This window comes from Tympanuchus pallidicinctus, unplaced genomic scaffold (genome assembly GCF_026119805.1).
Source record: "Tympanuchus pallidicinctus isolate F22 unplaced genomic scaffold, pur_lepc_1.0 scaffold18, whole genome shotgun sequence".
NCBI classification, from domain to species: domain Eukaryota; kingdom Metazoa; phylum Chordata; class Aves; order Galliformes; family Phasianidae; genus Tympanuchus; species Tympanuchus pallidicinctus.
This window is the reverse complement of record NW_026294699.1, coordinates 4,064,153-4,079,905: the sequence shown is the minus strand read 5'-3', so window position 1 is coordinate 4,079,905 and position 15,753 is coordinate 4,064,153. Positions and strand designations below refer to the sequence as shown.

Genomic DNA, 15,753 nt, shown 5'->3' with positions numbered 1-15,753 from the left:
TACAACATCACAAAGGGACAGTCGCATACTCAGTCTTGCTGGCCCCACTACTTTTGATACAGGCCAGGTTGCCACTTGCTTCTTCAGCCACCTGAAGCACACTGCTGTCTGATGCTGAGCCAGCAGGCAACCAGCACCCCTAGGTCAGTTTTTGCCCAGCAACTTTCCAGTCACTCTTTTGTATGAGGTTGTTAAGACCCAAGTGCAGCAGCTAGTGTTTAGCCTTGACCAACATTGTGCAGCAGGACTCAGCCCATCAGTCCATCCTTTCCAGATCCCTCTGAAGAGTGATCCTACCCTCAAGCAAATCAGCAGTCCTGCCTAACTTAGTATTACTTGCAAATATACTGAGGATGTACTCAATTCCCCTCCATTGAGATCACAGATAAAGCTGTGAAACAAAACCAGCCACTCCAGTCTATCCAGTCCCCTCTGCTTAGCCAGGACTGCTGGAAAAATTACTGAAAGTGGTTTATGACAGCACTTCAATTACCTAATTGCTTTTGAATTCCTTTAAGCTTCTGTTGTCTAGAAATTTCTATACCAATTAAACTACCTGTTACCTAATTCATCCTGGTGTGCGTTTTTAATCATTAAAGCTCTCCTATTGTATAGGAGATCAAAATTTTGATTGTATTAGTTGAAAATACAGTTTTAAAATTATTATTTCCTATCTTTCAAAATAAGATGTGACCTGCTATAGAAATCCTACAATAACAAGCTGAGCTAAGAATATAGCTAACCTATCTAAACTGCTGTTTGGGGAACCAGCAGCTACACTTCAAATTGAATAAACCCTACCTATATTATTTAAAGACCATGAGGACTTCCATCCACAAGAACAGGTACTTGACCTTGGATTGACATCAGATATTAAATGATCCTGATCCATCTTTAAGTTATAGGGGTAGAACCTCAGACTCCCTTTACTTATATCAGAATTAAACACAGTTGAGATCCATCATCTCAGGTTTTTTGCGTTTTGAGCTGACAGATCCAATTATATATTGCTCACTGAATCTAGGTACCTCACATGCTGATGAGAGACAAAAGTTTAGATATTTCAACTAAGTAGACATAAGTAAGAGATAAATATGCAGCTATTTCATCATTTCAGTGGTGTGATCACTCTTCAACGACTCTGTGCTATGAAGATACTCAATCTAAACACAGCACAAGTCACTCAAAGGAATCACATCAGTTACATCACTTTGATTATACTATCAAAAAGTACAACTTTTCTCCACGTTGTTGTACCACGCACACAATAGCAGCCTCTGACATGCATCTATATTCAGTGATACACAGAAAAAAATTAACAGAAAATCGTTCTTGTCTAGAATTCCTGGTTCTAAATTTTTCAGCTACTTGCTTACTGCTAGATAGTGAGAATTTAATGACTTGTGTATTTCATCTTGTTTCTGCTTTGTTAGCTTTGTGATACTGTTCCATGTACTCACTCAGTGATACCATTAGTTCAGTAACTGACTTACATGATAAAAATATTCATAGAATGGCTTAGGTTGGAAGGGACTTCAAAGAACATCTAGTTCCAACCCCCTGCAAGCGCCCACTGCACGCTCATATTAAGTCTTCCATCTAACAGGATCCCTAAGTTCTTGTCTACAAGGTTACTCTCAAGGAATTATTCTCCCATTCAGCAGATATAGCTAGGATTGCTCCAAGCCAAGTGCAACATCTTGTATTCAGCTTTGTTGAACCTCATTATGTTCACATGAGCCCAACTACAGCTTGTCAAGGACCCTTTGGACGGCATCCCTTCTTCCTGTTGTTTCAACTGCACTACTTAACTCAGCAAAAAGACCCTGTCCAGAAGTAAAAAGAAGATGGTTAAATCTCTGTTGATTAAAAAAATAAACAAATGACAGACTCAAAATTCAAATACTGCCTATCTTAATTTCAATTGAATACACAAGTCACCATTTTAAGAGGGAAAAATTCTGTAAGGCAAGCATACAAACTGCATACAATGATGTGTTTTCTAGCTTTAACAGAAGGTTTTCATTTTTCTTATTTTTTTCATTCTCATTTTCACTTATTTACTCACATGGTTGCTCACTCAAAACTATTAACCACAAAATGTTTGTGAACTATGTGTGCTGCTCTATTTTACCACGTTAGAAATGAATGTTAATTATTGGACTGAAATTTATTAATCTTCAGCTGACAAATAATGAAATCCAGCTAGCAAGGTGCATTTCAAGAATAGATTACTCTTACCTCAATACATGCTCACTTGCTATATGGTCTAACATAAGGAACCTGAGTAACATGAATGTTGTGGGACAGCTTCTACAGTTCGAAGGGTCTCTAGGAGTACTTTCTCCAGATTTAACAGAGGTAGTCTGAGACACTTCTACCTTCAGTTGTTGGTTAAATCCATTACTGAAGTTTACCAGCCCTATTGGAGGGTTGGGAAGAACTGAAAACAAGCTGATCTCCGTTGGACCACAGTAATAGCCTAGCATATTTAATTCAACATATCTACCATCTGTTTGAGCTAATATAGGACAATGTGAATGTTAGTAGCTAACATGTGAGCCTACGTCCTTTTTTGTCACCTTTAATATTAACTTCTTGCTCCGGAAAGGTGGAAACAGGAGCAATAATTGCTTCTGCCCTGTTTGTTAGCTTGTTTACTGGCTGTTCAATAATACAATACACTTGGTAAAAATCTGAGTTTCACTTACCAGCCCTTTTGTCAGCGTAAGACTGAATTTCTGAATATTTCTAAAGAAAAATCATCAGCAGCTTGATATAATACAGCACACACATGTCATCCATTAACCACAGACTGATGAAAAGTTTTCTTTTTTTAATCTGCTAATTAAAATTCAGCAGTCTGCACATCATTCAGCAAGTTGTTGAGACCTAAACCAGAGGTTACTGGCATCTACTCTGTTACCAATCAGTAAGACAGAAATGATTAATATTCCTCTAAAATTGATGTAACATATTCATATCCAAACCCTTGAACTAAATAAATGAGAACCCAAGCACCATGGAACCCAAGAGGATTTTTGCTGGTGACTCAGTAGGGAAGACTTGTGCTACTAAAAGCAGCTTTTAAAATTATGACTCTACTATTATTTATCAATTGGAAAGCAATGTGTAAATTACCTGTGTTAATTGTTAAATGTGTTAATTACAATAAATCTGTGGTCTTCAGAAGGTAAGAACAAATCTTTATCTTAAAAAGACACCTACATCATAATTGACACACTTCCAATGGATAACTTCATTAATTATTCTTTTGTTGCATCTGCAATCATCCTTACATAAAAATGCTATACAATAAATGCCATATTTTTTAATGTTTGCCAAGCATTTTTTTTTTTTTGGCTACCCACAGCATACAAGTCAGTTTAACCGTACCACCTGTAGAATGAATGAGTCAGTTCCTATGGCTGCTTTATGTTTGCATAGTAAGGGGCTGATCTGCAAGCAAAAAGTTATGTTTCCTATATCTTGTAGGGACAAAAGAAGGAGATCAAATGCATAAACCCTAATTCATTGCAGAACATGAATTCCTCTAAATTTAGGAACATGCAAGAAGGTCGTAGTTTTTTGGACATCAAAATAAATAGTAAACAGCTAGGAAAATACTTGAATTCTCACTTCTTACATTTAACATTAATATTAAAAGACCCCCACTTGCCTACTGTAGAGATGGACCACGGATAGAAATGTACAAATATTGCCTGGGGTTAAAGGAATTTCACTTGCTAATCACTTCCTGGAAAACCATCTTTCCTCTTGAGCAAAACCTCAATACCAAAAATTACATTACTGTCTGAAGGCAATCCTACCTCATTATCCAATAAACATGAGCTTCAAGACCAAGTTTTAAGTACTAGACATGGAAATACTACTGCTTCACTTTTAAAATTATCAACCATCAATCAATTACAATAATCAACAGCTACTAATAAAGAAACCTACATACCCTTCACCCACCTGTAAGATAACAGGAGAGCACTTCAGTTCATGTCCAAGTCTAAAGAAGATTCTGCATCTTTTATTGTGTACCATTAAACCAAAGTCTCATACAAATTTACAAATTTAATTATTTATTCTAAAAAGAAAGAATGCATTATGCTTTAATATTTAGATGAACAGCTATGCATTTTAGAGTTTAGAGCACTTGTTCTATCTACAAATCAGTATTCAACCACAAATGATTAACAGAATTCACTTAGAACAGCACAGCTACTTTGGGAGAACAAGCCAGTAACAACAAAACCACTTGCCTACCCTTAAAAGGCAGCCAAAAAAACATTCTGAATCTGAATCAGTTTTCAGGGCTTGCACACAGAAATTATTGGAAGAAAAAGAAATACTAAAAAGGATTAAAAAAATTCAAACTCTTGCAATTGGCACGGCTGATAATGCAGAATAAAAATACTTTCATTTTCAGTTTTGAAATACCTGTAAAGGGCAACCTAAAACTGAAAAATGGCCTAAGTGCAATGAGGCCTTCCAAATAATTATGTGTTGTTAATTGAAAAATGTTAATCATGTCATATTAGGAGGAAGACAGGGTTAAATTGGTAAAATTTCAATTCACTTAGGCCTTATCTCTTGTTGGAATGAACCAGATGATTAATCCTTAATATTCTTCAGGGATACAGAGAACATCAGCAATTAAATTAACAACTACAAAGTTTATGCTCAGAGATTCAGAAATGAAAGACAGAAACACTTTAATTTTTCACAAGTTGTTACCTTAATTATCTTCTTATTGCTTCTGTCTCTTCTCCCTCATTACAAAAACACACCCCTTAGTATTCATGGATCCCTTTAATTTGCTGTAGCTCAGCAACTGTGTAAGAAATGTCATCTGAGCTGCAGAAGTCATAAATCTTACTTTGTGCATGTTCATTGAAAATAATTTGTTCTGCTGCACCTCGTCCCAGTGTTCAAACCGCAAAGTGCTGACAAATTTTTATTTCCTTACAAACAATCAGAAACGTCCATCAGAATTCTGATGGCAGAAAAGGAAGGCCTTCTTAGCACCTAAAATGAACAAGAGTTTGTTTTATAGAAATACAGAAGCAATACAGTTAGATAAGTCAACCAAATAATTGTCATACAAAGTCCTACCAATAACAGGAGCACTTGGGCACGAGTTCCTTTCAAAACCTAGTTCTGCAGTCACAAAGCAAAGATAGTAATCCCTTATAAGTGCATCAAATTTAGAAAATAATGATCTGCAGAATTAACTCTATCTGTATGGAAGGTGATTAAATTAAATCCACGGAAATCATATACGTATAGGAATATCCTTACAGGCTCATTTTCAAATGACATTTCTTTGAACAGAGAAAATGAAAGACTTCCGAACGTGCTTAAGATTCTTTAAGAGTTAAATTTAAACTCTCACAAAACAAGCAGAATCTTGTCATCAATACCAGACTGCATAACATATCGAATTATATCAAATGTAATTGCTCTGAAAGTAAACACTCCTAGAAGTTGAATGCAAAAATCCATGTCTGGGAAACACAGGGACTTGACACTGCTATCACTAGGCATGCTTTCAAAATTACCAAAGTTTTAGAGGAAAATGTCATATCCCTGAAGGGAACCCCTACAACAAATTATTAACAAAGCTCTATTGATCCTCACCCAAACAACAAGATCTCAATAAATCTCATATGCACCTTTGCTGAAGCCAAAATACATTACACCCCCCCTACTGACCACAATTTTTATTATTGCTGTTGTGTTTGCAGGGCAGTCAATTTTATACAGCATAACAAACTGCCAAGTACTAAAGTGATTTCCTCTATTACTGAGATCCATGTATTAAATTTAGCGAGGCACAATATCAAACTTCAAATACTGCAAGGTACAGAATTGAATGCAGCTGAACCTAATGTTACCAACCTGACAGATACACTGACATATTAAGTAGCAGATCATTTATTCATATTTGGAAATGGTTTTCTTTTTCTAGTCAGCTGCACAGTTTTAGATTAGCCACAATATTTCAAAGTGTGACTTTACTGTGGAGTCCAAAGGCACTGTGGAATATGTATTTCATATTTTTATTACGCACCATAGATCACAGAACTGCACCTCAACAGCCTGTTATCACATGCAAAAACAAGTAAATTAATACATTTCTTCGTATTATTGGGGCCTCAAATATTTCAACTCTTTGGAATCATCAATAAGCATTTCAGATACTTGGTACAGTCAAATAAAACACTCCAATTCACAGATAAAGTTTTATTTTGTGTTCCTGCTTTCGTGATTATTTATTTCCCACCACTCTTAAATATTCCAAGACAATGGGTTTCATCATTTGCAGATACCATGAGAAATCTAGTTACAACTGAAATGTGCATGTTTGAATACATGTCATGCCCTCACAGCCTGGGATGCTGAACACTCTTCCCTTCCCCTTCTATCCCTCTCCCCCCCCCCCCCCCCCCCAAAAAAAAAAAAAATCAACCAACAAGTCAAAATATTCCTCATCAATGCTTAATGAAATATTCCTAAATATCTGATCACTGAAACCAATGCAAACAAAGCTGTCTATGAATTTGAATTAAAAAAAAAAAAAAAACACAAGTATTTCCTAAAAGAAAGAAGGAACATCCAATACTGCTTAGAGAAATAAGCCAAATGATTCACATCTGCAGTAAAAGCTGAAGCTACAAAGCTTTGAGACAAGAACAATTTTGCATGGCTATTATTTCAGGAATGGCAGCTTCCTATATACTGAAAGTAGATCACAAGGCCTTCTCTAATTGACACCGCATCCTGGCAATTCTGATTTTTTTGCTTTTATCATCCAATTGTGCAGGTATTAAAACCATAATAGTTGCCATTCAAGACAGCTTGCATTGCATCTATAGACAGAAATATCTCTGTTCTTCTGAATATTCCAGGAAGAATTTTCTCTGGAAACTTCACTCCTTAATCTGCATTATTCTCCTAGCTGGGAAAAAATTAAGTACCATTGTCATGTTTGTGAAACACTCTAAACGTGAAGTAAAAGCTCTTGCTGAAAGACCTTCATCCCTTTTTTTTTTTTTTTTTTTTTTTTTAAAAAGACTTCTGGGGGGGGGAGAGGAGGGAGGAGGAGAGATAAAATTATACAACCTAATCCAATTCTTTAAGGAGACCATGAATGTCTGCAATCTTTTGCTTTAGATATTTCATTAGAGCAGGTACTTTCATCTAGACAGCCATGTGAGATACTCAACTGCAAAAGTTAATCATTAACCTGTTTAGTTAGAAACTTAGTGTTATCAAATGGCTTATTACTAGAGAGCAAATAATAATAACAATTGCTCCTTGCACCTTGGTGTTGGAAAGCCAAAATTCTGCTGGAAAGACAAATTCAAGCCTTGAATTTCTCTACCTTTTTCTTACATCTTTTTCCTTCAATCATTCCTAAAAACTTACTGGAACACTAGCTGGCCACAAGCAAATAATTAAGAAAACAGAATGAATGCTGAAAAACAAGCATTAAATATTTAAACTTGGAGAATTGTGCATTCAGAGTTACACCATCAGTGCTTTTGTTGGAAACACTTTCCCTGAAAGATGAAGTGACATAATCTGACTCTGAAACGTCATATATTGCCAGAGGATTTCCTTGTCACTGAAAAGAGTTCAGATAATACTTAGCTAATTGAACTGAAAAAATGATCTTAGTGTTCAAAGATTCCTATGCATTACTGACAACTTGGGCCACGTACACCCATAACACTATAATGGGATGGAAGGTATCACAATAACAGCAGGGTGGCAAACTCTTACACTACAGCAAGTGAGAACGAGACCAAATGTCACGAATGTAGAAATGAAGGATAAGAGCTGCTCACCTTGGAAGGTCTCAGGTAAGCAGGGATCTCCAGCAAGAGATCCTCTTCCCTCCCCTGCCAACCCTTAAATGAGGTCTGGGCAGGAGTGGAATGACCAGCCCTTCTGGTCATTCAGCTGCATTGCTTGCACCTGAGCTCTCCTGAGTTTGCCCTGCCTTCCCACCAGATGCTCAATCACTGATTTATGCCATGACTCAGCATCTCCACTACAACATACCTGAATTGACTTCATGGGGGTTTCTTAGTTTTTCACAATCTCAAACTTTAGCAAAAAAGTAACAAATTTTAAAAGCTTCAAAGTTCCTCAGAAAAGCAAGCCTAAAAAAGTACTATGAGCTCAGTTGCCAGTAGAACACCAGAAAATTTTGCCAGTGAAATTTCATACAACGTAAAGCATTTTACCCTTAATACTCTACTTTTTATTGGCACATGCATGTGGATGCACCTGGACCGAGTAAAGAAGCAGAAGACATACTGGTTAAGAAGAATAACTCTTTTCTTCCCAGCAAGCAGAAGTGAAGATCCTGTGAAGTTCACATACGGGTATTTTATGTGGCTAAATGGACTACTAGCATCACAGGAAATCACATCCTTCCAAGAATTATTTAAAAAAGAAGGAATATTCCACTGAAAAGCAGTGTTGCTTGTTATGCTACCTATCTTCTTCATTCTCTGATGTTCAGGATTTGCAGCCCCTACTGTGCATCCACATTTAATATCTGTCTAAAGATATTTGATCTGCCAAAGATGGAAAGGACATCATGTGGATGCACATGCACAAACATTCACAAAAAAAAAAAAAAAAAACCAACAAGTTTCAGCATTGACTCAGTACTTATGACTTTAATGAGTTTTAAGCACTTGCATTTCTCATATATGCTACTAATATATTTATTTCTAATACCTGAGAGACAGAATCTGTGCCTCGGGAAGATTTCCAGGAGATGTTCAAATACAAATGCTTTTTTGTTCCTATTTACCTTTTTTACTTGTTCAGTGCAACGCCATCTACTGAATTGACCTTTCCCACTAAGTCTGAACTATATTACACCTCAGAGAGAAGCAGGGACACATAGAGAATCCATGAGATTCTGGGATATTGATACATACTGAGAAAAATCACTGTTTTAAAAGGTTAAGTGGAATTGTTAATGTCTGTCTTCCTAATCTGCCTTAAAACTGTCAAATATTTAATGTTCCCTAACAAGATATGCTTCCAGTGTAAGGCACAGTCATTCCACCTAAAAGAAGATTGAGGTACTCATCTTACATCAGCAGTACTATGAAAAATATCTTCAGCACATAGAAGTCTGCTATAATACATGATGAAGCATTCCTTTTCCACATCCAACAGAATAAGACATGAACAGGCTCACTGTTCAGCAGGGAAGATTCAAACTAAACACCTTGGCTTACTTGCATATGTTTCATAGCTAAGAGTTGCATTTGACTCATCAATTATTGCTTTTTAAGCAGCCATATTCAATAAGAATTTGTTCAAAGGATGTAAACATCATTGTATTAGTTAAATCATGCTTGTTGTTTTAGGTTGCAATGCACAGTTCTGCAGCAATAGCACACGATAACCCAAAACAACAGTAACAAATTCTAAATAAACAGTTCAACAGGGAAGAATAAATAAAAAGTGCATGTTCTTTTTCTGGAAATACCAGTCATCTATGCCACCAGCTCACACGACATACAAGTGGTAGATTGACATTTTTTTTAATGTCTATCCTAGCTAGATTTGAATGCACCATCCTTCTGGTCTTCCCAGGTCTTAGTACCAACATTCCATTTTGTCATCACCAAACTTCTAATTCATAGAATGCACCGAGTTGGAAGGGACCCACAAGAAGCACCTGGTTTCATGGAACCACTCTAAATTCAAACCATGTGTTCCGAGAGCATTGGTAATTTTGTCTTCCTGTAAGATTCCCTCTCATCTCTTGTTTGAGATCATATCTTTTACTCTACTACTATTCCTAACCACCAGGAAAAATTACTCAATATGAAATTCCAAAATTGAGTCCTGCTGCTATTGTTCTGTTGTTGCCCTTAGTATCAAACACATTGCCAAACCTCCTCTGACACACCACCACTTACTGAGAACATGTGGTTACATTACTAAGGGGTGGGTTGTGTCTCAGAGTATATTTGGCTTAGTGGTTTTAATGCAATTAATCAAATGCTGTAAATAAACACCTAATGCTGTAAGGACAGGATCCAACCACTCTCTCTGTAACAAAACGTACCACATGTTTTTATATATAGCACAATAGGCTCTGCCTATCAAAAACATAAGCAAGCAGCTGCCACTGAAGTGTCCTTTTTACATTTGTCTTACTATGTACTAACAATAGTGAACACAGTAAGAGAATTTCTAACACACAGAAACTGAAGAAATAAAGACACTGCACACTATGAAGCATTGGGCAGATTGGAATATATCTAGGAGTCTAAATATTCCTGCAGTAACATAGCTTTTCAAACTCTATACAGATCAATTACCATATGTTATTACTACTCTACAGAGGAAAAAAAAAAACAAAACCAACAATAGTATTCTTACTTTCATTCATGCCTTGCAATTTCAGGTAAAAATCAGACCAGCAAAAGTAAATTAGACCTTTCTCCAATGCAACTCTGCATTGGAAATCATTTTTCCTATTAATAGTTGGAAAGGGAATGTGGCTTAGATGTCTGCATGTGTTAACCAAAGCACAGAAAAGAAAGAGTCTTATTATTAGCATCATTGTTAAGCTACTCTAGATAGGGTCAAGTGCTCACGTATTACTCATGCTGCACATTCCACACTGCCCTAAGACGCTGCTGCAGTAAATATGCTTTGAAATCCATCAAGACAAAAGAGCAAAGTTCACCCCGTGTGTTGTTCTAGGAGCAGAATTTTTGTAACACCACGTGGACACTATTTTTTCATGTTTAATTCAAAACTGCAGAAAGTGTTCTGATCTCTCATGTACTCCCTTCATCTTAGCCTCCTGACCTCCTTTATCACAGAAACTTATGTAGAGTGGCTTAGGTTGGAAGGGACCTTTAAAGATCATTGACTCTAAACTCCCTTGCCATCAGCAGGAACATCATTCATTAATTCAGGCTGCACAAAGCCCTGACCAATCTGACTTAGAACACTTCCAGTGATGGAGTACACGCAACTCCTCTGGAGCCTTTTACACTGACTTGGGATATTTTCTTAAAAGTTACAAGCTCAAACACCAATGAAGGGCATAAGCAAAACTAATAATAGCCATTTCTGATTATTTCAGTTATTCTGAATAACTGATTAAAAATAGATTCTAAAAAAAAGAACAAAAAGAGATCTTCACATAAAAGTGTATAACTTAACAGTTATTACAAGTTTATCCACTCAACTACAACCCAAATTTGAGTTTTACCTTTAGAGAAGATGATTTTAGATCAAATCACATCACAGCAGCCATAACTTCGCCTTCACCTCCTATTTCATAGCAGCAGATTAAATGCAAAAGCTCCAGGTGGAGCACACACAAACACAAGATTTCTTTTGATTGTTGTTCTAGCTTGGAAATCAGAGATGCACTTCATTTTTAACTGCAGCCACTAACTCACCATTTCACCAGAATTTCCATAGAAACACTGTGCTCAAAAATCAAAATGCCCAAACAAACTAGAGAAAGGAGACTGTTTCATTCACCACTACAAGCATTTTTAACAAAAGAAAGCGTGAACTGTCATGATATTACACCGCTTAAAACACTAAATACACTGTATTTAAGTCAAAGTATGACTGAGGTTACAATATCTTAATTTTCTAATTAACTGTTATTGCCATGAGTCAAAGTATAGGTGGGAAACAAAGACAGACCGCAAATAAACATCAGCTGTAAAATCAAATATTTTAAGCTTGAGATTTCATCCAGACTACACATCACGCTGTGCTTCAAACACAGAGCTCACAAAAGTAATGCTTGTAACACACATATTTACCAAATGAAATGCACACATTCTTATCTGAAGAATCTTTTTAAAATTAGACTGTTTTCTAATCTCAATAAATTGCTGGTTGGGCGGTTTTCATTTTTGTAATGTGACAAGTGATACTTCATTCTTAGCTAAAGGTTAATGTTAAGTTCTCAAACTTTAAAAAATGCGCTTCTCTATAAAATAAACCACTGCATGCTGGTGCATAACATTAGAGAAGAACGTTCACGCAGTTGAAAATGAATGGATTTTGCATTTCAAGATGACAAGTACAATGTCAGACACAATCAATCGATCACTGCATAATTATTATTGCAAATGATCCATATCCATGCTGAAAACTTTAAAAGGAATTTAATGAAGCAGTAAGCACATCAATAATAAGATCTGCTTTGCTCTGTGTTAAATCTTGTGATTCATAAATATGTTGTCACGTTTTATACTTCCTTGAATTCTTGTAATAGTATTTGAGGAAAAGCTAACTGAAAAGTAAAATTGGAATATATATCAGCATTTCCTCTACATAAAGAATACTTCACTATTACATATGCAAACCACAAAAATTAAACTTTTACAATTACCACTTACCCAATAAACAGCCAAAACAACCAAAGGGAAACACAATATAATCTCTGAGGAAATCTTGAAGTCTCCCTATTCAGACAGTCTGCCATGCTTAGAAAACTTAATTGCTTTTTATTGGATGCAGGCGGTGGCAAGTTTCTGGTACTTAGGGAGCAGCTGGGATGGCCTCTGTGAGAGACTGAGAGCTGCCCTGTGTCACAGTTCCAGACAGTTTGGTCCATAGCACACGCTATTGCCAAGCCCATCAACTAGTTTGGTGGTGCATCTATGAATATATATGTAAGAAAAGACAGAAAACGTGAAAGGACAGAAGAGAAGGGAACAGAAAGAAACAGCTGAGAGAATACTGAGTTAGAGAAGAAGAAACTTAATGGCAAATTAAGAACACCTGTGAAGGGACTGCAGCCCATGAAGGTGCCCACTTAAGAGCAAGTAAACATCAAAGGTATTCTCTTAAGAACCCACCCTGAAGCATAGGAAAAGAGTGAGAAGGCAGGAGCTGAAGAGAAAAAAAAGTACTATTTTAATTGGCAATAAATAATTCAATCCCCCCTCAAAGCAAACCTGTTCCACTTGTGATAGTAATCGGTAAGCAATCTCCCTGCCTTTATGTCAACCCCAAATCCTTTTCATTCCTGTTGTTTTTTCTCCCTCCATCTTGATGAAGCAGGGAGTGAGCAAGTTGGTGGGTTTGCCTGCTAGCCTGGATCAACTCACTACAAATTCTATTTCTGGAAAGGAAAGAGTACATTGTATGGTGTATTTGGACATGGGAAACAGTCAGTTCTGCAGATGTAAGCTATTACACTTAAGTTTCCTAGTCACAGTGGAAATAAGTTGGAAATCAGTCTTATTTCCATAAGTATGGAAATAAGAATTTCCATACTACGCTATTAGCAGGGTTTAGTTTCTTTTGTGAAGAAATCGAGGAACAGATGGGAAACAAGAAGCTGACAGAGAAACACAGGAAAAGAAGTTCAAAACCTACTGGAGATATGAAAAGCTACCTAGACCTGTAGGCTTCCACTTATGTTAAGAAAAAAGTCTTCACAATCTAACATCATGGCTTTATTTTCTGCATGTATTCTGCTGAAAGACCACAACTAATTATGATACATGCATTCTTAGTAGTCTGATTTAAATCAGCTTCCCAATACACACCAGCATTTACCGTACACGTGTGTGGTTTTGTCTTAAGTGATACATATTATATTATTCACTTTTGTTAAGAAAAGAAGTGAAACACGATTGAAAGAGAAACTAATTATACAATGTAAAACAACTCTAACGGCATCTGCATATTTAAGAGAGAAACCATATGCAGAATCTTGGTTGAAGGATTCTGATACTCTTGTTCAGACTCCCAAACAGACGCACTTCACTGAGATAAATATCCAAAAGTAACCAATTGAAGAATTATTCCTAAAGCATGAACAAGGTTTTTGCATTCCCAGAAGAGTCTTCAAGACTTGCTTATCATTTTGATGCACTGAAAATGAAGGCCATTCATACAGCAGCTAAGCTTTTGCAAGTGTACATGTGGTAGCAGAGAAACTACACACACTATCACAAAATCGGTTTAGAATATATTTCCACTAAGAGATAACCACAACAGAACACCCCACCTCTATCCTGCTCACCAAGCTATATTTCATACAGTCATGTTTGGTTTCTTCCTTACATAAACATTCCTGGCCCTATAAAGACACCTCTGCGCATCCCTTTCAATGCTGTGAAAGAAACTAATGATACTAAGAGACAGTGATACAATAGACCAGGTTAACTGGACAATTAATAGGACAGACAAACAAAACATCTTGCTAAAATAAGGGAGCATAATGCTGTAACGCAATGGAAAATGCAACAATGGTAGCAGAGCAGCAAACATCCAAGCTGCAGCAAACGAAGATATGCTCAAGTGCAACAGCCATAAGCACAGAAATAAAGAAAAAAAATTGCTTACCATTAGAAGGCCTCAAACATACAGAAATCTCCAGAGAGATACCCTTGCCTCCCCCCAGCCAACCCTTAAATGTGGTCTGCAAAGGGGTGGATCCAGGCTCCAGCCCTTCCGGTCACTCATTTCATTGCTTGCACCTGAGCTTCCCTGGGTCAGCCCTGCCTTCCCTCCAGGTGCTTGATTACTGCTTCGGGCTGTGACTTAGCATTTCTGCTCCACGATGGAAAATATATTTGGTAAGTAGATTATTTGGAGTACGTAATGCATTGTCAGAAAAGAACAGCATAAGTTCATAATCTAACATTATGGATTTATTCTCTGCATGTATTCTGCTGAAAGACCACAACTAATAATGATACATGCATTCTTAATAGTCTTAGATTTAATAGATTTATATAGATTTAAATCAGCTTCCCGATACACACCAGCATTTACTGTACACGTGTGTGGTTGTGTCTTAAGTGATACATATGTTATTATATTTATTATTTAAAACAAAACTACTAGGCTGTCTTAGGCCACCATCATGCAACATTAGATATAACGGAGCACAACCGCTATTTTTATTCTCTTGTTCACATTGATATCCTCTATAAAACAAAATGTTCTTCTACAAAATACTTTAGTATGTCTCAGAAAATTTCAAGATAACGCATTTGATGAACAAAGGTTGCTGTCAAGACCTAAATTGAAATTATCTTTCTCTTTTTTACATTAAGAAGCTAATTCCATATTTGCACACTTTTTATGCTTTGCATCTTACTGTGATTTTTAATTGTTATTCCAATATAAATTATTATGTATACTTGCGTATGATTTTTGAACACACTTACAAGTACACGCCTATGCATACAAAAAGTCAACCTACTGAGAATTGTCCTAGATTCTGTTTTGACTAATTAGAAACCTGTGTTCTTTCCACATCTTTGCTGGCCCTTTCATTTCAGGCATCAAGTTTGCAGATATATAAATTGCAATACTTTATTATTCAGATTTATTGAGTCAGATACCCTTGAAGATGTTTGATATTCAGATCAGCATTCTCTATTATTAAATCATTTTGTATCTTTCTATGTTAATAATAAAAGGTACATATTTATTCAATGGGCAGGCAATCAGCTGCAGAATATGAAGCTAGATGTTTTATTCAAGGTCCCTGTAGAAAGCAGCATGGTGATCATTTGGGCTATGAAGTTGCCTGTGATTTTTCAGCTAATACGTTTGATTTCCCTTAATTTAAAGGATCTAAATATTTTGATCACTCAATACCTTCTATGCAACAAAATCTAAACTCAGTGTTCCACTGACAATATTGTCAATACATTCATTTATTCTTTCAGTTCAATTCATAATATGTCTCAACTG

At 36.3% G+C, this 15,753-nt stretch overlaps 1 protein-coding gene across 18 annotated transcripts in view; it reads right to left on the bottom strand.

Moving 5' to 3' along the window:
- The window catches only part of RBFOX1 (RNA binding fox-1 homolog 1), a 743,472-nt gene that overhangs the window by 314,054 nt on the left and 413,665 nt on the right, over nt 1–15,753 (bottom strand). Inside the window, exon 1 of one of the 18 annotated variants that reach the window (XM_052679524.1) lies at nt 14,392–14,438. The exons of the other annotated variants lie outside the window; for them this stretch is intronic. The gene's annotated coding sequence lies outside the window, so the exon portion shown is untranslated. Of the gene's footprint in view, nt 1–14,391; nt 14,439–15,753 lie in introns of those variants that run through there. 18 annotated transcript variants of the gene reach the window in all.